The 25,044-nt window shown below is 38.6% G+C and overlaps 1 protein-coding gene across 2 annotated transcripts in view; it reads left to right on the top strand.

Annotated features, from left to right (window-relative positions):
- The window catches only part of SGCZ (sarcoglycan zeta), a 393,503-nt gene that overhangs the window by 185,828 nt on the left and 182,631 nt on the right, over positions 1 to 25,044 (top strand). The gene's annotated exons all lie outside the window — the stretch shown is intronic.

Genomic DNA, 25,044 nt, shown 5'->3' with positions numbered 1-25,044 from the left:
GATAATTCAAATTAATTTCTTCAGCCTGAAAATGTAGGATAGGATTTCTGCACCCTCTAAACTGGCATTCAATGCAGGCTTGCTTTGAGAATACCTTAAGAGAAAGCACTGTAGAGAACTGAAAGGCTCATAAGTGCCAAAGATGAGATTTAATCTGAGAAGTGGATATTCACTGTTATCTGAAACATTCTGTTCCTGTGCTATTACTTATAAAGTGCCATCATCCCTCATCTACGTGGGAAAACAAAATATGTACATTAATCTTCAGGAGAGAAAGCTCAGCACTGTGAATGGAACATTTGATTCTTCCAATTTGATGTGAACCCAGCACACAAGTTCTGCAAAATGCAATGAAAAGAATGAACAGTTTAATATATACTCAAGTAGCTCCACCTGAGTACCTTCTAGCTTCAGCTAGTTTAATTTTTTTCATTAGGTACAGGGAATTTTATTAAAACTGGATAATGTACACTAGGATGGAGATTTTTTCAAAGCAAACCATTTGTAATATTGCTAAAAATGTAATTGTTTTATCACTTAACAGCAGGCCATTATAGAAAAAAATCATTAAATCAAGACATTATATATTCAAAAGTTCAACGCAGCTCATTTCAACTGAGTCATGCTGGGTTGTAGCTCGCCTAGATATATTAAAAATAAAAAAAAATGCAGTACTTGAATTCTATTAAGTTCTCGCTGCTATACAAATGTTATCAGAGAGGAATGTTAAAATATGTTTTAGTCAATGAGGTACAGAGAATTTTAATATGCATAGTGCAAATGTTGACAGGAATGAAGAGCTATTAAAAATGTTTTTCCACTATTAAATCTCCCTCAGAAAAGTCTTTGACCTCAACAGGCAGTAGAGACAATCATGTATTCATGAAAATGTATCATGAGAACTACAGGCTACAATATGCTTAAAATCTTAATTTATAAGTGGTTCCTTGATATTTTTCCTTCATTATTATATTCTTTGTGTAGTAGAGAGAATCTGAAAAATGGGACCTGGTACAAAAGTCCTGTTATGAGGCCTGACACCTGAACTAGAGTGGTAGTTAGGCCCTGTAATATAAAGCAAAGCTAGCAAAAGTCAGGGCTGTGAGCAGAAGTCAGACTCTGCTTGCATTCAAGCTCACAGAAACTGGCAAAAACAGGGCTGATATTGCAAAAACAGACACATTCCTAAGAAGTATGAGGCACTCAGGAAGGCACATTCCAGAAGGGTGATACCAGAACACACAGATACCAAGTATGGTACAAACACACTCTCTGAAGATGCCTGATTCTCCCTCCCCCACCCTATTTAAATATAAGGTCAGGATGTCAGCATGATGAATAGAGATGTTTTGATTGAACCCATGTATAAGCTACATCTAAGTAACTACATCAGAGAAGCAATAGGTAACCTGTTTGTATCAGTGTATGAAGAGAGGTCTTGGAGGAAGAGTCTTTGGCCAGCCGAGGGGGGAATGGAAAGTCCCACCATTCACTGAGCTGTGACCATTGTCACAGGCATACATGTGCTAGTGTAACTGTAGACATTAACCCGGGGAGCTAGGGCTGTGCTTTGTCAACAATAAACCTGACCGTGTGCCGTCGCTACTAAATGGATCTGTGGTTATTGGGCGGTTCTATCAAGGTCTGCTGTGTTCGCTATCTGCACATAGCTGGGACAGCACAACTCAGAAACACAAATGCAGCCAACATCTGCCAACATTTAGTTCTTAAAAAAATCAGTTAAAGGAGACAGAGCAGTTAATTGTCCATTTCATCTGTAAGACAAAAAAACTGGTGAAGATTTAGAATCGTGAGTGTTTCCCTGCCAACTGAAATATCATGTAACACTTTATCAATCTGTGTATATGTCAAAATAGTCATTGTGTTTTGATCACTTTATTTGATAGATAATCATCTTTGACTTTTCTATTCACAATCAGTTTGTTCCCTTAAGACTTGCCTTTTGAAAAATATTCCTTATGAAAGGTTTGCTAAAAATAGGAAAAGGTAATTAATGTAACATCTATAAGCAAACCTTCAGTAACAAGGTAGCTGAATATATTTAGAAATGCAAATATCATTGCTTTGATTTAGATCATGATACAACCAAAAGATTAAGCTCACAAAAATGACCTCTATATATTTTATTAGCCATCTCTACCAAGAATAGGCATTTAAGGTCACATTCTGCCCTCTAATACATGAACGTGCAACTATGGCTGGAATTTGTCCCCTCAAATATTTTTTTTCAAAGTGTCATGCTATAGAAAAGCACAAAGACCCTCTCAAAATAATCTTCCTAAGAGTCTCATGTATATCTTCGTAACTCGATGCTCCTTGATACACTAACTTAGCTTTAGATTTTTTATTATTTCCAGAAGTAACAAAGTAAATCACTAATATTTTAAGGGTGATACTGCGGCCTAATGTAGGAAATATAAGATTTGTTTTAAAAACTGCAGAATACTTAATGAACATTTTCAAATAAAGCTAAAAAAATAAACTCAAGTATTCCTAGAAGCATCCATGTCCCAACCCAGCCAATAGGAACTTTATAAATGCTGTGTTTATGGAAGTTTTGCAAATTCCCCAGACTCGATAATCCTTGTAACTACACTGAGGGAAACACAGCTCCTTCCCAGTGGTCACAGAATGCCAGATTAAGTATGCCATGACAGTTCCTTCCCATGGGTGATGTCTGTGATTCTGTCTATCCCATCTGCTATGTGTGATAATCAGGCTTATAGGAATTATGTTACTGTATTTATCCACCAAGCACTTAAGCAGGTGTGACTTTGCTCAGACAGATAGAATTGGGAAAGGTATAGAGAAGGGCATTAAAACTTATTAGGATATGGAACATCTTCCATATGAATAGAGATTAAAAGGACTAGAACTGTTCATCTTAGAAAAGAGACAGCGAAGGTGGTGGGTATAATAGAGGCCTATATAATTATGAATGGTGTGGAGAACATGAATATGGAAGTGTTATTTAGTCCTTTACATAATACAAGAAGCAGGGGTCACCCAATGAAATTAGTAGTCAGCAAGTTTAAAACAAACATAAGGAAATACTTCTCTACACAATGCATAGTCATCCTGTGGAACTTGTTGCCAGGGGATGTTGTGAAGGTCAAAAGTATAACTGGGTCAAAAAAAAATTTAGATAAGTCTATAGGGGATAGGTCCATCAAGGGATATTAGCCAAGAGGGTCAGGGACACAATCCCATGTTCTGGGTATCCCTAAATCTCTGACTATTAGAAGGTGCGTCTGGACAATGTGATGGATCACTAAATAATTGCCTGTTCTGTTCATTTCCTCTGAAGCATCTAGCACTGATTACTGTCAGAAGATAGCATAATGATGGACCACTGAAATGACCCAGTATGGCCATTCTTATGTGAAGTAGCCCTGTTGAAATCAATGGGAGACATCCTGGCTGCATTGAAGTCAAAGGGAGTTCTACCATTAATTTCAAATGGGGCCAATGCTGCTGCTCACATAAGCAAAGTTAAGCATATGCTTAAGTCCTATGGAAGATTGGTGTGCCAAGAAGACTAGATAGTCTCCCAGAGGACTACTAGGAGGAGAAATAGGCAAAATATAAAATGGCGGCTGTGGGGCTGGAGGAAGGTAGGCCTGTGAGTAAGTCCTGTTAAAAATAGAAAAAAGGGGAAGAGAATACCTGTAGCTGCATTGTTTGAAAGGGGGTTTGGGGCACTCGTTCAGTCACAGTGCCTATATTTTGTACTAGTACTTACTTAACACTCCCTAACACTGATATTGAATGTAGACTGATTAGAGTCCTAAGACTGTAGTAACCATTGTGGGATGTAAAAATACGGATGGGGGGAGGGGGAGTGAAAGATGCTTCTGGAGCTCTGCTAAAGCTGGAAATGCATGGGTTTTTTTTAGTTCTGCTATTAGCTGCTGAAGAATATTTGCATTATTTTGGGATCTTACTGTCAGGCTGACCTTTCCCCTGGAGATGCAGAACCAGCAGGCTTGATTGTCTGGGCCACAAATATAGTAAATGCCACCATTTGAAAGTAATAAATTGGGATGTATTTTTTGATGGCAGGAAGAGAGGGAAACACAATTTAAATCTGTTGAACTACATTGTATTAGGAGAAAAAAGAATGAGGAGTACTTGTGGCACCTTAGAGACTAACAAATTTATTTGAGCATGTTGGCTTTTTTGGGGAGTCGGGTGGGGAAATAGAGACTGTTACTTCCATAGGGAGGGTTAACATGCGAGTCTCATACACTCATTTTCTTTCTGGTATGCATAGATTTCTGACCTTTTTGACAGCAACAAGTGGTTATTTACAGAGAAAATCAAATTGCCATTGTAGTAAACTAGTAAGGTTAATAAAAAGGAAAACAATAAACACGTTCTCATAGCATCAACTTTCTAATGTTCTTTATAACATAGACTTTATTTGTGTTACATTGCAGGAATCTGTCTTGAAAATGTTCCCCAACCTTAAATTTCTTAATATCTTCCATTATTGGCAATAGTTTCTGATACTTGAAAAGTAGAAGTAACTGTGATTCATAAACAATACTTGATATTCAAACTGAGATAATATAGGTTCTGTTATTACTACTTATTTTCTTTCCTTCCTTTTGATTAACTTTCTATTTAGATGAGATAAGAAATCTTATCTGGTATTTTCCAGATTTAATAATATTCAGCTCCTATAATAAACTAACATCAAATTCAGATAGTATTGTGTAAACATAATATTGTCTTAGGTGCTAAGTTATAGCACAAATGTAAGCAACTGATTGGACACTCATCCCAGATCCCCTAGGGGATTTATTCTTTAAACCATATATGTGAATTTCTGTTTCCCCTTGAAATAGGCTTTGCACATGCAAATAAAGAAAATACTTTAAGAATACTTGTGTTTTTTTTCACCTTAGCCATCTTTTGAAAGGAGCACACCTGAAATTATGCACTTGGAAATTACAAGGTTACTCACTTGCATCTTCCTTGTGATTTAATCCATAAGTGTCAAAGCTTGCTTGAAAAAAATGTTGTGCATCTGTTATATTAAGAATACAAAACATTAAAATGTGAGAAGGATAATAAAGCAGCAGAATGAGGTTCACCTTTTCCTGGAGATAGTATAAACCCATGGTGAAATAATAATATTAATGTAAGTATTGTACATCAGGGAGTAAAAGATGCAACTGAATCTGAGGACTTTACATGCTCTTTTTTGTTTCTGATTTATTTTCCATACTACTGAAAATGGAACCCATAAAAGGTCTGATATACAAATATCTTCTCTTTGATCAAGTTTGCCATTTTCCCATTAAAAGAAGGTAGACAGTGAAATGCAGTTGGTTGATTGTTAGTACTTGAGCTGAGACAATTATAGATCAGAAAATATTTTTGCACAACTGCTATGTTTCCCCTGCACAGAGGAGGGAGGCTGTAGAGAGGTCACATGGGGAACTCGGCACAAACCTGGGGGCACGATAAAGCCCCCAGGTTTCACTGTTTCTCTCCATATCTAAGGCAAGGCAGAATTGAGCTCCGGAGAGGCCGGGGAACTTCCAGTGTTGGAACCATGTCTATTAATTCCCTGACCAAAATCCACTGCAGATGATTTGCTTGGTTTTTGTACAAATTCCAAATCCTCTACTCTATATCTTGTAATTACTTAATTCAGAAACATGTGTATAACAAGATTCTAGGATTGTCCCTCTGTGTGTCACTCTGAAGCCTAGAATGTCTGTTGAGTTGGTGTGAAGTGATGAAAACAGCTACAAGAATATTTGAGAGCTCTTCTTATTTAGAATATTACCAGATTCAATCATCACTGGGATTCATGCTCTGTAACTGTTCAATGTTTAAGTTCCTGGTCATTTTTAACTTTTTGTCATTTTAGGAGTTCACCCATATGACAAATGGATTTTCACCTAGTGAAAAATTAATATGAAAAGCAAATGCTAACCATTTTTAAAAGCCCATTTGGAGATTTGAAATATTGATGCTAGGAATTTGGCTTTCTCAAATGTTTACCCTTAGCAAATAGTGAGGAATTAGTCTTCCTCAAGCGATGTCCTATTCTTCACCATGGTAAAGTAGTAGCACTAGTTAGTTATGCAAAATTTTGCTTCCCAGAAATGTAAACAAAATATTCATATTTGCTTTGGCTGTAGAAATTACGTAACTGATAAGCTCTTTGTAAGGTGCAATTTGCCCAGCACCAGTGACTGATAGGACTGGTGCTGCCCCTCTGATGTACCCACTCCCTGGTAGAATCAGTTTAAAAACTCATTGTAGGAACTGTGTGTGTCACAGTTCGGGTCAACTGCACCTGTCTTCCTCCTCTGTGGTTCCTTGAGGGCACCCACAGTAGGCTCCTAGATCTTCAGCTGTCATGTCTCCACCCAAGAGACTTGTGTCTCTCTACCATCTGACAGGGGGTTTTCCAGGCAGTACAGGTTTCTGGCTATACTGTGATATTCCTAGCAAGCCAGACTTCTTGAACAGGCCAACATCTGTACTTGGATTTCTCTTTGAAGGCAATCCCCAGATAATTGTCCACAGTTATTACTTACTAGTCAGCTCCTTCTAAGCAAGCACATTTATTATTAAGGTAAAAGTATTGCAGAGAAAACACTTTAAAAACAATAAAAGAACCTACACATCTGCTAATAAGCTTACCAGAGATTACCCCCAACTCCAACAAGAGCTCTGACAGGAGTCAGTGCTTCAGATTTCACAAAGGGGCTTTTCCTGTAGTTACAAATTCATAACAGCCTTAGCTCAGACCAAGTACGCCCATGAATAGATTAGTCTTTTCTTTATACCACTTGGGCCTTTGATGTTATGATACTGGGATCAGGTAATCAATAGACAATGGTCTATTGATTACCTAATCCCAGAGCATAGCTTCAAAAGGCTGATTTTTTGCTTTCACCTCCACCTAGAGATTCCCTGCTATTTGTCCAAAACTCCATTCTTGTCTTGCCCATTGTTCAGTATAGTCCTTTGAAGTTCATAACATTTCCCAGGGTTCACATTCCATCTTTCCCCTAGAGATGTTACATACAGTTCTAGTCCACATTAATACATACATTTTGCATTTATTACAATGGCCACCAAAGATATGTAAACTTAATTCAGTGCATTTTTTCATGGATATTGCCATATCTGTCATCTTGTGGACCTTGATACCTGAAGAAAGGAAAGTTTTGGGGAAGCATGGAAACAATATTCTATTCAAAACATCTAGATTTTGAAATATACATATTTCATTTGTTTGAACTGATATCTGATTCTTAAACCCTAACCGCAGCTAATCCAATCTTTTTCTTGTTTTTTAGCCTGAGAAAGTTACTTTATTTATCTAGCTATAAGATTCTGAAAGACTGTAAGAAGTTCATTACCACAGACAAAGTCCCTTGTGCATCAGCTCTGCTCTTGACATTTTTCCCCATAAACTTCTTTAACTGACTTAGTACCCCTGGGACTTTGTGCAATAACTTCCAGTATACTAGAGGCATTATGACTGTGGTACTGAACTAGTGAAAGAAAATATGCTGTGAACCTTTCATACAGAATCTTCTTCTTCTTCTTAGATAGCCTGAACTTTGGGATACTTCAAGCTCCATTATGTGTCTGTTTTTCTCTTTAGGTGTAGAGAATTGTTGTTATAATTGTATACAGTATGTCTCCTAACTCCTGTCAAAATGTTTGGAAGCTATTCATTATAATACAACCAATTTAACGAACATTAAAGAAATAAAATAAAATACTGCACTCTAAAAAAGCTTAACAATAAAGCTGGAAATGGGAAAAGAAAAGAGATGAGGGATGATACTAATGGTTCCAACTCAGCTCCCTATGGCGTCTGTGACAAAACCCCATTCCAGTAAGGCCAACAGTTGTCAAACTAATCATCAATCTTTTGAACTTAAATTTTAGAGTAAAAAGATTGTAATTTTTTTTAATTGGTAAGAGAAGTTGTGAGATGAAATTCGTGGGGAGTTCTACAGCCTAGGGCACACCACAGTAGTAGATTCCTGCTTGCTTACTGATTGAAGTCATGATATTGAGAATCTTAAATGGTTGCTGGTGTCTGAATACAGATGTGCAAGGTCTCAGATATAGAGGGACAGATTCTCTGCCTCATTCTGGTCTAATGAAACCATTAATAAATTCCCTGATGGAGAGTTCCATGCAAAGGGATGTCAAATGGTTACAGGGGGACGGGGCCCAGACCATCAAGGGCCTTGTGTTTTTGTTTTGTCTTTTACTTTACTTCTTGCCAGTGGGCTTGGACTGAAGCTGCTAGTCTGAGCTGCTGCCATTGCCACGGTGTCCATACTACTATGTTTAACATGTTAGCTCAAGCTGATCTATCATGAATATGTCTGCCTGCTCTGGGATGTACAGTTTGACTCTCGCCCCCTTGTTCTGTTTTGCTTGTTTGCTTTTCCAGTCAAATTCCTCCTCTTCCCTTGAACCATAAAACTGGGTCTATAAACTTTCTACTGTAGCAAGCAAATATGCCAATATGAATGTTTGAAGGAATATGTGAAGACAATCTTTACTGGCTGGAACTTGCAGAATGGTCGGAAAAGGGTCGTACAAGTGGCAAAGGTATGCAATTCAATCAGGGTGAATGTGGCCCATTCCCAACAGTTGATAAGAAGGTGAGAGTATCAACAGAGGGAAAATTACTTTTTATAGTGACCCAGCTACTGTCAGTCTTTATTCAGGCCTAATTGATGGTGTCAAGTTTGCAAGTTAATTCCAGTTCTGCAGTTTCTTTCTCATTGAAGTCTATTTTTGAAGTTTGTTTTCTTGAAGAATGGCCGCTTTTAAGTCTGTTATTGAGTGTCCAGGGAGATTGAAGTGCTCTCCTACTGGTTTTTGAATGTTACAATTCTTGATGTCACATAATCATCACCCTATACCGGAAACCTACTAACCACTATACTTGCCTACATGCCTCCAGCTTTCATCCAGACCACATCACATGATCCATTGTCTACAGCCAAGCCCTAAGATACAACCGCGTTTGCTCCAATCCCTCAGACAGACAAACACCTACAGGATCTCTTTCAAGCATTCTTAAAACTACAATACCCACCTGGGGAAGTGAAGAAACTGATTGACAGAGCCAGAAGGGTACCCAGAAGTCACCTACTACAGGACAGGCCCAACAAAGAAAGTAATAGAACGCTCCAAGCCATCACCTACATCCCCCAACTAAAACTTCTCCAGCGCATCATAAAGGATCTACAACCTATCCTGAAGGACGATCCCTCACTATCACAGATCTTGGGAGACAGGCCAGTCCTCGCTTACAGACAGCCTCCCAACCTGAAGTAAATACTCCCCAGAAACTGCACACCACACAACAGAAACACTAACCCAGGAACCAATCCCTGCAACAAACCTTGTTGCTATCTCTGTTCGCATATCTATTCAAGGTACACCATTATAGTACCTAACCACATCAGCCACACCATCAGGGGCTCATTCACCTGCACATCTATATATATGCCATCATGTGCCAGCAATGCCCCTCTGCCATGTACGTTGGCCAAACCAGACAGTATCTATGTAAAAGAATAAATGGACACAAATCAGACATCAAGAATTGTAACATTCAAAAACCAGTAGCAAAAACCAGTCTCCCTGAGCACTCAATAACAGACTTAAAAGTGACTATTCTTCAAGAAAAAAACTTCAAAAACAGACTTCAACGAGAGAGAAACTGCAGAACTGGAATTAATTTGCAAACTTGATACCATCAAATTAGGCCTGAAAAAAGACTGGAAGTGGCTGGGTCACTACAAAAAGCAATTTCCCCTCATTGATACTCACAGCTTCTTGTCAACTGTTGGGAATGGGCCATAGAGTCAGGCCCTGATTGAATTGGTCTCGTTAGCCCTACAAAAAGTAATTTTCCCTCTGTTGATGGTCACCCCATCTTGTCAACTGTTGAGAATGGACCACATTCACCCTGATTGAATTGGCCTCATTAGCACTGCCCCCCCACACACACACTTGGTAAGGCAACTCCCATCATTTTCATGTGCTGTATATTTATATCTGCCTACTGTATTTTTCAATCCATGCATCTGATGAAGTGGGTTATAGCCCATGAAAGCTTATGCCCAAATAAATTTGTTAGTCTCTAAGGTGCCACAAGGACTCCGTGTTGTTGTTATAGCTATGATTATACATTTGGCTCATTGTGGGAAACAAAACTATGACAATTGAGCTAGTATGGCTGCTGCAGCATGGTGTTGAAAATATAATTCAGCAGGTAAATCAATACATATCTTTCATCTCATGTGTTGCCCACTCACTGAAATAGTTTTCTCCAAGTTGTTCTAAATTTTGGAATTGTTCAAAGATTGTATATCCTGTTTTACTTTTCTTCTAGACCCTGGGATGTGTTGAAATATCATATTAGCATTACAATAAAATGACAAAGCGTGACAAGATAGTAAGCAAGGATAGAGGCAATCCATCCACTATGAAATCAGATTGTGTTCTTGATGCTTTAGAGGCGATCAAGGCTTCACACAATCTGACACCAGAAACCGATAGCTTGCCAGTGAACATTTCAGAGTTTTCATTTCATGTGCTGAAGATGTGGTGTACATCTTATTGAAAAATTAACATTGTTAGCAAAAAATTGCCTAGTCCAAATCTTGATGTAACAATGGCTTGTGGTTTATATGGTGTTCTTTGAGATTCTTAGTTTAGTGTTTATATTTTATGACATGCTTGTAGGATGCTGCATATATTAATCAAACTTATAATATCTGTACCCCATGTTATAAGGTTATGTATTGAGTGTTTGCATTGTAAACCTCTGTCACTTTATAACTCACCAGACATGAAGGAAGCACTAACTAATGTAAAATGCTGGCTTCCTACAGAATATTAGGTCATGCCTACCAAGAAGGTCCATTGAAACCAAATGGGCCATTGTGAAACATCAAAAAACAAAGACTTTAATTACTCCCTCACGTGGAGCTGGGAACTTGTCCCATCAGCTTGAACTCTGGGGGGAGGGAATAAAAGTGCCCGACAAGAGGAAACTGGAACTCATAGGGGCAAGGATTACTAAGCATAAGCAAAAGATCCGTAGTGCTAGGCCTGTGTTAGCCCTAAAGGACATATACAGCTTGCTTATTATAGAACCTTTTACCACCTTTTAAGCCCTAAGACTGTAGCTCATATATGTATCTATGTTTACCTGTTTTAACCTTGTAAATAACTTGTGTCTTTTTCTTAGTTAGTTAATTTATTATAGGATTGGCTACAAGCATTGTCTTTGATGTGAGATCTAAAGTGCAATTGACCAGGGGTAAGTGACTGGTCCTATGGGACAAGGAGTAACCTGGGTATTGTTGTGATTTTTGGTGTAAGGGACCATCTATCACAAAGACACGTTTGCCTAGGTGGCAAGATAACCAGAATACCCAATGTGACTGACTGTGACTCCATGGTTAGGCCTGAAGAGTTCATACTTGGTTAGTAAAATCTAGGTATAGAATTCACAGTCAGCTTGGGATTTGTGCCCTACTTCTTAAGTCTGTCCTGAGGTTGGCACTCACTCTGGTGCCACTCCAGATTGCTAGACAGGAGTTTTTCAGCAAGCTAAAATGAACTAAGACCCATCTAAGAACATCCACGGGGAAAGAAGGGTTAATCAATTTGGCATTTTTATTTCTATCGAGAACTCGAAAGCAAGATGGATAGACTGGGAGTAGCTAATTAGTAAGATTGCTTTAGAGAGTGTTAGGATGGTCCCTTTGTAAAAGTACTTAGTGGTGACTGCACGATTTTGCATGGCGGGGGGCAGGGGACCCAGATTTGAGGTTTCAAGCTGGGCCCAGAACACCCTTGGCACAACACTGTATTCAGCCAGCATACCTAGATCCTAAGCCCACCCTTCAACTCACAGCACAGAGAGTAGAGAGGGATAGGAAGGAGAAGTGATGAAAGGGAGTATAGCAAACAGTTCCATGGAGAGCAGCTGCCATGTTCCCTAACTGCCCCTTCCTGAATCCAAAGTCCAATTGAAAACCAATCTACTGCTGTATATTCAGCCAATGTAAAGAAAAAAGGGCAAGTATTGTATAATGATGTCAGTTGTATGGGTAAAATCCTGCATCCTGAACTAGCTGCAAGTGATGAAGGAGCCATACTATAATCTGTTACAGAAAGGGAATTACATTAATGGAATCTTGTGATCCCATAAGCATATGTTGCAGTTGTAAAATGTTCACAAGCATAAATAGATGTAGCCTATATAAATTGAAATAGTGGGGAAAAAAATCAAAATACATCCAACAAATAAGTGGACTAAGAATTTTTGGCATCACTGTTGACCACATCTTTTTCGTGGAAATCGATCTCTGAATTATTTACCCAGCAGCAAATCTTCTGTTTTCCTAGGCTCAAGGGACAAGGCTGCTCTGTTTTCAGATGGCCTATCTGTAACGGAGACTGCACTTGTTGGCTATGTAGATTCAGTAATATATAGTTCCATATCAGCAGCATCTATTCAAACCATTTTATGAAATTGTCACCAAGAGATCCCATATGTATGTTGAACAAGAAGGGAAATATGATTGATCCTTGTAGTGCACTGCAAATCAAATCCCTTGGCAATGATAAGTTTTTTTCCCATTATTGCCAACTGACTCTTCAATCCATAATATGACTTGAACCACTGGAGGGAAATTCAGGCCACACAGCAGCATCCCTTAATCTCTGAAGCAGCAACCCATAGTCAATTGTGTCAAAAGCTGCCAAAAGGTCTGTCTGGAACAGAACAGCCAAATGATCCTCCCCTAAACTGGTTTAATTATGGTTTTAAATTATTTTCTTTCCATTAAATGGCTTTCTGTTCTCATAATTTGCATTAATCTAGCAAGTAACCATCAAATAATGATAATTAAAATCGCATCAAACAAATCAATTGTTGATATGCAAATAACTCCTAATAGATTTAACTAATTTAAGACAATGCTTCAAGATTTCTGAATTCAAATATTATAGTTTGCCGAAGGTGTGCTATCAGTGTAGAGGTTTATTAGTTTTAAATATACTGCAAGTGTAACCGGCAACTCCCCCAAATTCTTTAATCCTGAGTAGCTATTTACCACTCACCATACGATGTTGCCTGAAGCATTAAGGAAGCCCAAATTTGCACACCTGTAATGCAGTCTCCCTGCCTGTCTCGGAGAGAGAGAATGTTTTCCTTTATTCTATAATCCATTGCTTCATATGCTGTCTTTTCTGTCCAGCTAATAGGGTCAAAAGAGTGCCCTCTGTTCCTGGATCATGTGCTTTCAGGAGATTGCCCTAGGAGCACACATGATTTTATAACACAATAAAAGATTATTAGGAAAAATATAGTTTACAAGGCACACAATCAAGAAATGTGATAAAATGGAATATGTGTACAACATATTATTAATATCATGCATTTTTGTACTCCGAGTAGAACACCTAATTAGGTTCAAAATCTATATTTTTTATTTTAAAACACCTAGTATGCTTTTGGAGGGAGTCGGGGAAATGTTTCTTGGAAATTCAGGTTCATGTGAAAGCTAAACTTCCTTAGAGATTCCATCCACTCAAGATTTTTCACTCAAGCCTTGTGTTCCCTGCATGAAACAGGGTAGAAAGAATGTTGCCCACTCACACATGAGGCATTGTTAGCAGAGGCTAGCATGCAATAGGCTCCTTCCACCACCCATCCCACCCTACCATACTTGTATCATCCTCTTATGTTCAGCTCAAAAGGGGATAAGATCAGATTCACTCTTTGGAAAGCTAGGCCAGAAGCTCATCTTTAGAAGGTTGGCATTTAGGCATCCTGTCGCCTTCAACACCTGCTCATCATTGGAGTTATTTCTGAGTCCTCTCCCCAACAGGAGGTTTTCTTTGGAAAGATTGGACTGAGTTCCTCTTCTTCTTCCTGTCAGCAGAAGGTTGGGTTTGGCAAGTTCTGATTATTGCTGATTTTTGTGGCCAATAGCAACATCCATATCGCAAACCAAACTTATGTAGTTTCTCCAGACTCTAATACACAGAGAATTCATAATTTAAAGCATAAACAGGAAATACTGGAGTATGCTTCAGCCACTTTTAGGCGTGCTTCTTGCTGATTTCTGGTGTTTCTTAAGTACTATTTGCTATACCTCCTTTGTCTTTGAGCCCCATGATGGTTAATTTGAATACTACTACTCAATGTAGCAGAGGTTTTAGAGGGAAATATTGACTCCACCTTAGGTAGGTGAAAGAGAGTATATGTTCAGTTACTAGCTGGAGATCTTTCAGAAGCTGTTTCTGGCCTTATAGTGATATCTGTTGTTGCCCTTGGTGAACTTCAGTTTTCCTTCCACATGTAAGCTCATATTTTGCATAGAGTCAAATTCTTAACTGGCTCCATAGACTGTAACAGTATTTCTACTTGTAAAAGAAGTGAGACACTTTTGATGACTATGACTGAGAGTTAACCACATTGAAAGAGTGCATATATGATGTGACTATTTGAGGGGAAATTCTGCCCTTAATATATGTTCAAAACTCCCACTGATGTAAGTGGAAGCTGCACTTGTTTGTCAGAGTAGCATTTGGCTGTCTATAACTCTGCAGTCAAGAAGAGAAAATTTCTGCTTATAATGTTGCTTTGATAAATTCAACAAATACATGATTCATTTAGTGTTCCTAGAAGTTACAAGGCTGTTAGCTTCTTAATCATGGCTTATCTTTTGGAAGGTATTTGATTATTGTTCTTGTGATTATATTACAGTAGCATGGTTACTGAAATTGATTGCCCCAAAAAGATTTATTACTTGGATGGGATAAAATATATTTTTAATTAAAACTTAACTAGAAATGAAAAATATTGGCTTATTTCCAGTCTGGGTTATCAAAAACCATTTGTATTAGTATTATAATGATGTTGTTTGTGTTATTTACCAGTTGCACAGTACATGCCTGGAAGGTGTCCATAATTTGCTCTAATGTTCTGCAAGAGCTATCTTTTTATTTAGTGGGCTTTTTTCCCAAGTATATTCTCATGTATACATGCAGGGCCAGATTCTCTGCTGCTTCCTCTCCACCCCAGACATGCCATTTGTGCTGGGGGACCTAGGAGACTATTTTGGTATAGCTCTGTGACATCTACAGGCATTGAGGATTCTTATATGCTGGGGAATTGTCAAAGGGGAGGGAGGGTCTAGTCTATGCTATCTTTGCATCGCCTGAGCAGCACAAAGGGAACACCAAATCCACCCCTCATTGTTTTCAGTGTAATGTACAATGTCTACTTTTATGACTAAATTCTCCCTTCCTGTGTAGTGTGATAAAATCTAAAATGCTCCCCAATTCCTAATGCTGAAATCTACTTGCCTTTATGATTATTTGCCTGTTGATGAGGATAAAGTTGACGTTGTGGAATAAAGAGCCCCCTCTTTCATTGTTGCTCTCAGAATGATGGCGTTCCAATGTACTGAGAGTCTGGTGTCAGTTTATTGTCTATGAACATGACAATGTTGTCTTAATCACAAGCTTTGCCAAGGGACCAGTCACAATTGTTTTTGCTGGTAGTCAGTGTAGTGACTGCCATTCTGGAATTCAGTTGGCTGTTCTGCATTCTCCAAAGGCACCCAAGGGCACCTAAGGACACATTGATTCATGACGGTGTCCTTGATTTACTTTACTTCACTGAAACTAGTTTGGGGTCATCCGGTTGTAAAACTGTATTTTGAACATATTATTATTTATTTATTTATTTATTTATTTATTTATTTATTTTTCAAATCAGCCTGGTACTCTTTTTATTATTTAATTGATTTATTGTTTATTGAAGCAGATGTCTGACTTTTGTACTGAAAATTCTGAGCTAATATTACTCATGCTTTTAGTTTTAGATGATGACAATGCCCCTGACTAATCATCAGTGGTTTAAATCCACCCTCTCTTGTACCAAGCCTGAGTAGCTGGCCTTGGCGTGGGGATGATTCCTGAGGATGTGTGGGGGGAAGGGGGGTAGAATTCTTCTCCAAGTCATGAAGTGCCAGCAACCTCTTTGCCTAAAATAAATTTAAAAAAAAAATTAAGGGAGATATCCTATCTCCTAGAACTGGAAGGGACCTTGAAAGGTCATCGAGTCCAGCCACCTGCTTTCACTAGCAGGACCAAGTACTAATTTTGCCCCAGATCCCTGAGTGGCCCCCTCAAGGATTGAGCTCACAACCCTGGGTTTAGCAGGCCAGTGCTCAAACCACTGAGCTATCCCTCCCCCTTTTTCAGAAACCCTGGCTCCATCAAGTGTAAATGCTGGTTCAACAGTACAATTTTTCAATTCAATAATGATCTTTTCATCTATCTGATCCTTCATATAGTTCATCCAGAGTTGTACTTGTTATTTTTAATTTAAGTGTGAGGCTTTTTAGGGAAGGAGGTGAGGATGAGTTTTCTCAGGGCAAGTTGTATTAAATGAAATCTTCAGCTCAACAACAGTTAAGAAAAATTTCCAGTTACCATTGCTGAAAATATCAGTCTGGGAGGTTACCACTTGATTGGCTGGAGACCAGCATTTATTGTCCAGCTTCAGTATAAATTTCGTTCTTATCTTCTAGTCATTGCATCTCCTCTGAGAGTGAAGGGGAATGAAGGCCTCTTTGCCATCATATTCCAGATGTTGTAGTTTTGCCCTCCTTAGTATTTAGTTTTGTCCACATTTCTTAATCATGTAACTATTAATGCATGTCATATTATCATTTAATTCAGCTGTGGATCTGAGCACTCAGTGTGCACTCTATAGTAAGCAGTCTTCAGTGAGGCCAGTTTATTATTCTACATCTCTCTAGTTGATAAATCTGTGTCCTTCAGTTGCATGATATGGGAGAAGCCTTGATACAATCTCATCTTATAATGCTAAGTATCATTTTGGTGGGGCTGTGGGGGATTTGAGTGTTTGTTTGAATTGCTGGCTAAAGGTTGGTTATTAGCATTTGGATCTTCCTATCACCATAACTCATTGTGTAGTGCCCTCAATAAATAATAAAACCTTAGCTGTTATATAGCACTTTTCATTAGTGCAATGGTAAAATAGGACTGGAGTCAATAAACATTTTGGTTATAATTAGTTAATTCATGGGAGGGAGGAAAATAAAACCACAAACAGAAGTTGAACACACATAACTTCAACTTCTGTCTGTATAGTGTTCATTCATCATAAAAAGATTGAGTTTTTGTTCAAAGTTTCAAAATATAAAAAGTTAATGAATGTAATTTTCCACTTTATTATACTAGTTATACAATCCTGCTGAAGTTTATGGAATTAGACTGGCATAGAACCTATATATCAAAGTGAAGAATCAAGCCCCATATTCCTGTTTCCTTCTGTTGATGAGACAAATGGAGCTTCTTAAGACTGTACACTATAGGTACATAAAATGTCCTTGAAGATTAATTTAGGTTTTAAAGTATGCATTTATTATTTACAGACTACAAAAAGTCCCATAACAAGAAAATGACAGCCTTTATGCATTAGACAAAGAAAAGATGCTAGAGTCATTTCACAGGAAACCCCTACCCATGTGAGAACTTGAAAAACTAGAGAGAATTGAGATACAATCTTACATTTTCTCTTTTTATAATGGAAAGAGAAAAAGAAGTTTTTATTGTATTGCACACTTGCATTAGATCCATAGATCGCACTGGGATATTCCAGAAGAATCCTCTGTTAGAATGTAAATCTCTAGTTACTAACCAATTACAGATACATTGCCCTTCCAAAAATACTTCTGGGACTCCAGATAACTCAATATATTTATATTTAAAAATGTTGATATACAAATTGCTTCTTAATGCAAAGAAACTCTGGTCCTTCATATCCACTATTCCCAGTTAGGCAAACCTGAGAACTGAAAGTTTAATGATGAGATATAAAAAGAGAGAAAAAATGATAGAAATAAAAGAAAAGAACACAAAAGAAAAATAATGAAAACATTGCTCTTGTAACTGTTCAGAGTTACAGTTATCTCTAAGGTGGTAGTAAAGACAAATCTCTGTCTGAGTCATATCCTATACTGCTACAAAGCCATTGATTGGAATAAAAAGCCCCCCATAAATGCAAAGGTAGAACAAACTTCTAAGTTCAGCTTAAGAAGGAAAGGGGGTTCATAAAATATTAATTCTGAGACAGATTAAATTAGTTTGACATTTTGAAGTTTGAGCTTGGTAAAATGCAGGCTTCTTCATTTACAAAACTCAGTTTTTATTCATTGTCTATGATTTCGCTAATCTTCAATTCATGTCAAATTTACAATTGAACAGCAATGTATAGTGGAATAGGCATAATTTGTCAGAGCAAGTTCTCTTTGATGTTGTAACTTTGCTTTCAATATACCTTGTATTTTTCATAATCTTTTTCACTATCTTTTCATGTAAATCATTTATAATCAATACATCTAAAAAGTCAAGCTGCCAGATCATTAATATCTACTGAAATAAACATCAGTCAAAACATGAAAGTATATTTGGGATTATAAAGAATTTGTGAATGTTCAAACACGAGTCTCAGCACAATCTTGTTGTTTTCATTTAATCTTCTCTAAAATCATATCTTATTTCTAGGGATTGATGAACCATCTTAGATAAAATAAAAATCATCCTGTATCTTTACTCAATGCTAGGATTGAACCTTTATTGTGTTTGACTAACTTTCTCCCTATTGTTTTTGTCTGCACTCCTGGATTCCAGCAGCAAGCAGAAATGCTGAAAGGCTGCTCTCACAATATTTTTGGACAGACAGAGGAAGGAAAAATATCTATGAAATACTGTGGTCTCCCAAATTCCATAGTATTCTTAAGCCCAATCAATGGGAGTAGAAGGAGTTAAGATTTTAGCGCTTCAGGCATCCTGCAGATCAAGTTGGAGGCTGCCCCAAACACAATGCCTTCCTAAAATGTCCTTCTGCAGTACATGCAGTGTAATTGTAGCCATATAGCTCCCCAGATATTAGAGAGACAGAGCTTTGTGTGGCTCAGAAACTTCTCTCACTAACAAAAGTTGGTCCAATAAAAGATATTTCCTTACCCACTTTTTCTTCTGCAGAACAGTTAGACACTCCCCACCCAATACAGGATTTTGCCTAATCATAAAATTTAGCCCTATATGAGAAAATATCTCCCATAACTGTATCATCCAGCTCTTCTCTGAACAAATCACTTGTTCCTGTACTATAGGTGATTAGTGCAACCTCCTCTTATTTTTATTTATAATATTGTATCCTTCCATCTTTGAGATTACTTTTCTTATTTTCTCTATCCTCAAAGACTCTGAATGCCATACTGATTTCCATCACCTTTAGCTTTTCCTGCATCAGACTTTGTAACATTTTTTTCGTTGTTCACCTGTTCCACGTTAACACATTTCCAGTGTAACTAATTTCAGCTCTAGTCAGTTCACTCACTGTGTTTGCATTCAACTAGCAATATTTGGAAATGACCTGGGCTAGGTTAAGGACTTGGGGCCTTCCAAAAACATTTCAACCTTTATACCAGACATGCCTGTTTAATTCCATATTGTATGGAATAAATCAAGTTAGGATGACCATCTGGTTCCCTAAGTACGTGATCATCAGCTATGGAATTTTCAGTTTTGACAATACCTGGTTCAATATTTTGCTGTATCCCAAAATAGTTTCCCATCTCTCTAGTAATGGGACTTTTACATATTTTGTGCCTGCAGCCCTCTTTCCCAGCAAAACTGCTTAGTATACAAATTTTCAAATATAGGAAGCTGCAGCAATACTAGTACTAACTAAATTCCAAACTTCTTTCTTCCACAGCGAAAAGGAAATTATCTGTGTTGTATCAAAGATAGTTGCGTTAATCTGTAAAGTATGTCGAGTATTGTGATAAGATGGTCCAAATTGCAAAGGTTGTTTTTGGCTAAATACAGAATGTGCTTCTTAAAATCAGAGACTATATTTTCCACCCTCAGTATTTTCTCCTACTGCAATTAGTATAGGGAAAATATCACCAGCCTTTACTACACATAGATCCTTAAAATATTGTTCACTCAATACCTCCTTAACACAGGCTTTCAAAATGTCTTCCCGTAATAATCATCCTTTATAGGTGTAAAATGGAGAGTCACAACTCTTCAAGGATGAGCTCTCTCCTTGTGCATTATGCACTTAAACTTTATTGTTTGTATTTGACTTCAGTGGTTAAACTTTATAGAGCAGGGACTTTGTTGGTATGGCTTTCTCTATGGTATGGCTATACAGAACCAAGAACTGTGCTTACTAAATAATATATTTCCATTTAGCAAGCACTACTGATTTTTCTTGTTTAACACATGTACCATGTAAAGGAGAATTTCTAAGCAAATGTTAACATTTCTGCACTAAGCAGCTTTGAGCTTAATTCTTTTGAGACTATTTGGGGAGAAACATGGTTTTCCGAGAACAATAACGATGTAATTTCTGTGATTGTGCTGCATTCAACAATGATAAGAACAAATAATATTAACCTTAAATTAAATGCTTGCTAGCACATTGAGCATCACTAGGGTTGCCAGGTGTCCGGGTTTCAACCAGAACACCCGGTGGAAAAGGGACCTTGGCAGCTCTGGTCAGCACCACTGACCAGTCCATTAAAAGTCCGGTTGGTGCAGGGTTGGCAGGCTCCCTACCTGGCTCCGCATGGCTCCCCAGAAACAGCGACATGGAGGAACTGCCATGGGGGCTCTGTGCGCTGCCCCTGCTCCAAGTGCCAGCTCCCATGGCCAATTAGAACTGCAGGGGCACCTGCCGGTGAAGGCATCGCACAGCCGCCTGGTCATGCTTCTGCCTAGGAGCAAAGGGACATGTTTCCACTTTCGGGGAGATACTCAAGATGAGCATCACCTGGAACCTGCTCCCTGCACCCCCTCATTCTTCCCAACCCCCGTCCCTGAGTCCAAAGTCCCTCATCCTCCCCAAACCCCTCCTGCACTCTGAACCCCTCGGCCTCACCCTGGAGCCTCCTCCTGCACCCCAAACCCCTCATCCCCAGAGCCCTCCCTCCCTCCCACACCCCAACCCCCTGCCTCAGCCCAGAGCCCCCACTCACACTCTGAGCCCCTCATTTCTGGCCCCAGCCCAGAGACCACACCCCCAGCCTCAGCCTGGAGCCCTCTCCTGCACCCTAAACCCCTCATTTCTGGCCAAAGCCCTCACACTAGCCCGGTGAAAATAAGCAAGTGAGTGAGGGTGATGGAAAGCAAGCATCAGATGGAGGGGGGAATGGAGTGAGCGGGGGAAGGGGACTCAAAGAAGGGGCAGGGCAAGGGTGTTTGGTTTTGTGCAATTAGAAAGTTGGCAACCCTAAGTGTTGCCAGGAGCCAGCTTGCAGAAACCAAATGATTTTGAACTCTGTTCTGTTCTAAGTAGAGACACAGACAAGACATTGCTTTGAAAATGAGTGTAAAACACATTTATTATAAGTATATTTTAAAAATGAATTTGAAAAATTGCATCAGTAAATTAAAATATTTATTAATTATAGCTTATTCTATTCAGTAACAAACACCCTTCCACACTTGATTTTTAGGGTTCTCTGAGGACAAGATTTATAACAGTTTGAGACTGAATCTACTTCCAGTACTTTAAGCTGTGTTCCTTGTGTCTGACTTTGGAACTGGTCATGCAGTCCTTATTCAAGCATAATTTAGTGATGGATGCCATTGAAATGCATTTAATAATATGACACTAGATCAAATGCCAAGAATGTGTTAGGGTGGGGCTGTGAGTTGTAAGTGTCTCCAGGGCAGAGCCTCAGAGTGTATTTTTCTCAGTACCAATCAATTCTTACTAGCTTAATATTAAAGTCAATCTTTTACATGTACATTTGTATATCTTTGCTTTTTCAATGTATTATTTGTTATGTCCCATAGCATTGGGACTAGGAGAGTAAGCTTTCAGAGAAAGTCAAGTGGAAATTATTTAAATAAACAAAATCAAAAGAACTGGTACTATGAAAAATTACTGTTGCATATCCGTGATTGAAGCCATAAGTGAGCTGGGATAAAGAAAACTCATAGGGAAAGCAAAAGTTTTATAAGGAGACAGCTGAGCAAATTATCACATTTGTCCTGGAAATGATCATTAGAGTGTTAGCATTAGTTTCATAAGATGAACATCTGTGCATTTACTCTGAAGTTGGCAGGTTCTCTTGAGCTAGAGAAGCTACAGGACTCGTTCATATCCGCTGATTTGGATTTGTTTTTTTCTGCAAAGCAAGTGCAGATAGTTGTTTGCAGGATTGCATCTTACAGTATACTGTTACTGAAGTCATTGGACTGATACATGATAGAGAGTGCAAAAAGAAGAACAGGAGTACTTGTGGCACCTTAGAGACTAACAAATTTATTAGAGCATAAGCTTTCGTGGACTACAGCCCACTTCTTCGGATGCATATAGAATGGAACATATATTGAGGAGCTATATATACACACATACAGAGAGCATAAACAGGTGGGAGTTGTCTTACCAACTCTGAAAGGCCAATTAATTAAGAGAAAAAAAACTTTTGAAGTGATAATCAAGCTAGCCCAGTACAGACAGTTTGATAATAAGTGTGAGAATACTTACAAGGGGAGATAGAGTCAATGTTTGTAATGGCTCAGCCATTCCCAGTCCTTATTCAAACCGGAGTTGATTGTGTCTAGTTTGCATATCAATTCTAGCTCAGCAGTCTCTCTTTGGAGTCTGTTTTTGAAGTTTTTCTGTTGTAATATAGCCACCCGCAGGTCTGTCACTGAATGACCAGACAGGCTAAAGTGTTCTCCCACTGGTTTTTGAGTATTTTGATTCCTGATGTCAGATTTGTGTCCATTCATTCTTTTGCGTAGAGACTGTCCGGTTTGGCCAATGTACATGGCAGAGGGGCATTGCTGGCACATGATGGCATATATCACATTGGTAGATGTGCAGGTGAACGAGCCCCTGATGGTATGGCTGATGTGATTAGGTCCTATGATGATGTCACTTGAATAGATATGTGGACAGAGTTGGCATCGGGGTTTGTTACAAGGATAGGTTCCTGGGTTAGTGGTTTTGTTCAGTGATGTGTGGTTGCTGGTGAGTATTTGTTTTAGGTTGGGGGGTTGTCTGTAAGCGAGGACAGGTCTGTCTCCCAAGATCTGTAAGAGTAAAGGATCATCTTTCAAGATAGGTTGTAGATCTCTGATGATGCGCTGGAGAGGTTTTAGTTGGGGGCTGAAGGTGACAGCTAGTGGTGTTCTGTTATTTTCTTTGTTGGGCCTGTCTTGTAGGAGGTGACTTCTGGGTACTCGTCTGGCTCTGTCAATCTGTTTTTTCACTTCAGCAGGTGGGTATTGTAGTTTTAAGAATGCTTGATAGAGATCTTGTAGGTGCTTGAAAACCTCTCAAGCGCATCATCAGAGATCTACAACCTATCCTGAAAGATGATCCTTTACTCTCACAGATCTTGGGAGACAGACCTGTCCTCGCTTACAGACAACCCCCCAACCTAAAGCAAATACTCACCAGCAACCACACATCACTGAACAAAACCACTAACCCAGGAACCTATCCTTGTAACAAACCCCAATGCCAACTCTGTCCACATATCTATTCAAGTGACATCATCATAGGACCTAATCACATCAGCCATACCATCAGGGGCTCGTTCACCTGCACATCTACCAATGTGATATATGCCATCATGTGCCAGCAATGCCCCTCTGCCATGTACATTGGCCAAACCGGACAGTCTCTATGCAAAAGAATTAATGGACACAAATCTGACATCAGGAATCAAAATACTCAAAAACCAGTGGGAGAACACTTTAACCTGTCTGGTCATTCAGTGACAGACCTGCGGGTGGCTATATTACAACAGAAAAACTTCAAAAACAGACTCCAAAGAGAGACTGCTGAGCTAGAATTGATATGCAAACTAGACACAATCAACTCCGGTTTGAATAAGGACTGGGAATGGCTGAGCCATTACAAACATTGACTCTATCTCCCCTTGTAAGTATTCTCACACTTATTATCAAACTATCTGTACTGGGCTATCTTGATTATCACTTCAAAAGTTTTTTTTTTCTCTTAATTAATTGGCCTCTCAGAGTTGGTAAGACAACTCCCACCTGTTTATGCTCTCTGTATGTGTGTATATATAGCTCCTCAATATATGTTCCATTCTATATGCATCCGAAGAAGTGGGCTGTAGTCCACGAAAGCTTATGCTCTAATAAATTTGTTAGTCTCTAAGGTGCCACAAGTACTCCTGTTCTTCTTTTTGCGGATACAGACTAACACGGCTGTTACTCTGAAACCTGTCATGATAGAGAGTGCTGTGTGCAGTAGCAACAAGCTACAAGAAGGAAAACAAAAGAAAATGTTATTTTACTGAAGTCCGGCATGAGAGTCTGGAGTGAACAAAAAGGCTTTAACTAAATGGATCAGAAAATCCATGAAGGAAGAATTAGTTGTATTTTGAGTTTTGACTCTTACTGACTTTCATGTTGGCACGTGATTGATTACCTGTTTCTCTTTAAATCCATGAATTACCTTTCTTTTCTATTGATTGCTGTGGAATCAAATTAACTCCAAAACTCTAGAAGAAAAGAGTCCCTAATATTTGGGTCACCACCTTTGATAAACTTGTAAACATTCTAGAATGTTAACTAGTGCCCCTGATTAGCTGAGCCAGAAAACTGACACAGCTAGTTAATCAGTTTTCTAGAGCAGCAACCATGTACCCTAGATTCATGAGTCTCGTGGGAAAATTGCATATTCTACAATTAAATAAAATCCATTTTGAGAAATATTTTAATAAAAACCACACTACACCAAAGATCCAGGCACAGATTATGTTCACAAGGTATTAGATATACCACATTTGTACCCCCACTACCATTCAGTAAGAGAGAAGTCAATTTTATTCTTAAATAGATATAACAGAGGATACATTACACAGATTCTGCACAAGTCACACAACC

Source organism: Malaclemys terrapin, chromosome 5 (genome assembly GCF_027887155.1).
Source record: "Malaclemys terrapin pileata isolate rMalTer1 chromosome 5, rMalTer1.hap1, whole genome shotgun sequence".
NCBI lineage: Eukaryota > Metazoa > Chordata > Testudines > Emydidae > Malaclemys > Malaclemys terrapin.
This window is presented reverse-complemented; position numbering and strand designations above follow the sequence as displayed.